Below are 490 nucleotides of genomic sequence, written 5' to 3' on the forward strand. Positions count from 1 at the left end.
AGAAGAATAGAAATTACAACAATTTTTTTCTCACTTAAAGATACGAAGTTTGGATGAACAAATAAGGAAACAACCTATATTTGCTTGCTTGGATACATGGGTCATGTCACCACTCACATCTTAGTATATATAATGAGTGAAAAGATACCAAGGTAAATAGTAGGTGCGGCTTTATTCCAAATATTCACTTACAATGGTGTATAGTACGACATGTCTTATTCACTTAGATCTAAGCACCGAGGCCATGCCTGCGAGTCGGAGGCCAAACCATGCACCAGCCCAGACGGGCCTAGGTCGGGCCTCGCAGGCCGCATTAACCATCACTTGCCCATCGGAGATCATAAACACGTCACCACCTCAACCTCCACTATGCAACACACATCCACAACACGTGTGCCCGCCGCTGCACCCAGCACCACCGCCATACAAAGCAACCAGAGAAGTGTCCCGCCACCATTATCCTCAAAGCATGTCAGCCTTCGTCAGCATG

Source organism: Triticum aestivum, unplaced genomic scaffold (genome assembly GCF_018294505.1).
Source record: "Triticum aestivum cultivar Chinese Spring unplaced genomic scaffold, IWGSC CS RefSeq v2.1 scaffold80125, whole genome shotgun sequence".
NCBI lineage: Eukaryota > Viridiplantae > Streptophyta > Magnoliopsida > Poales > Poaceae > Triticum > Triticum aestivum.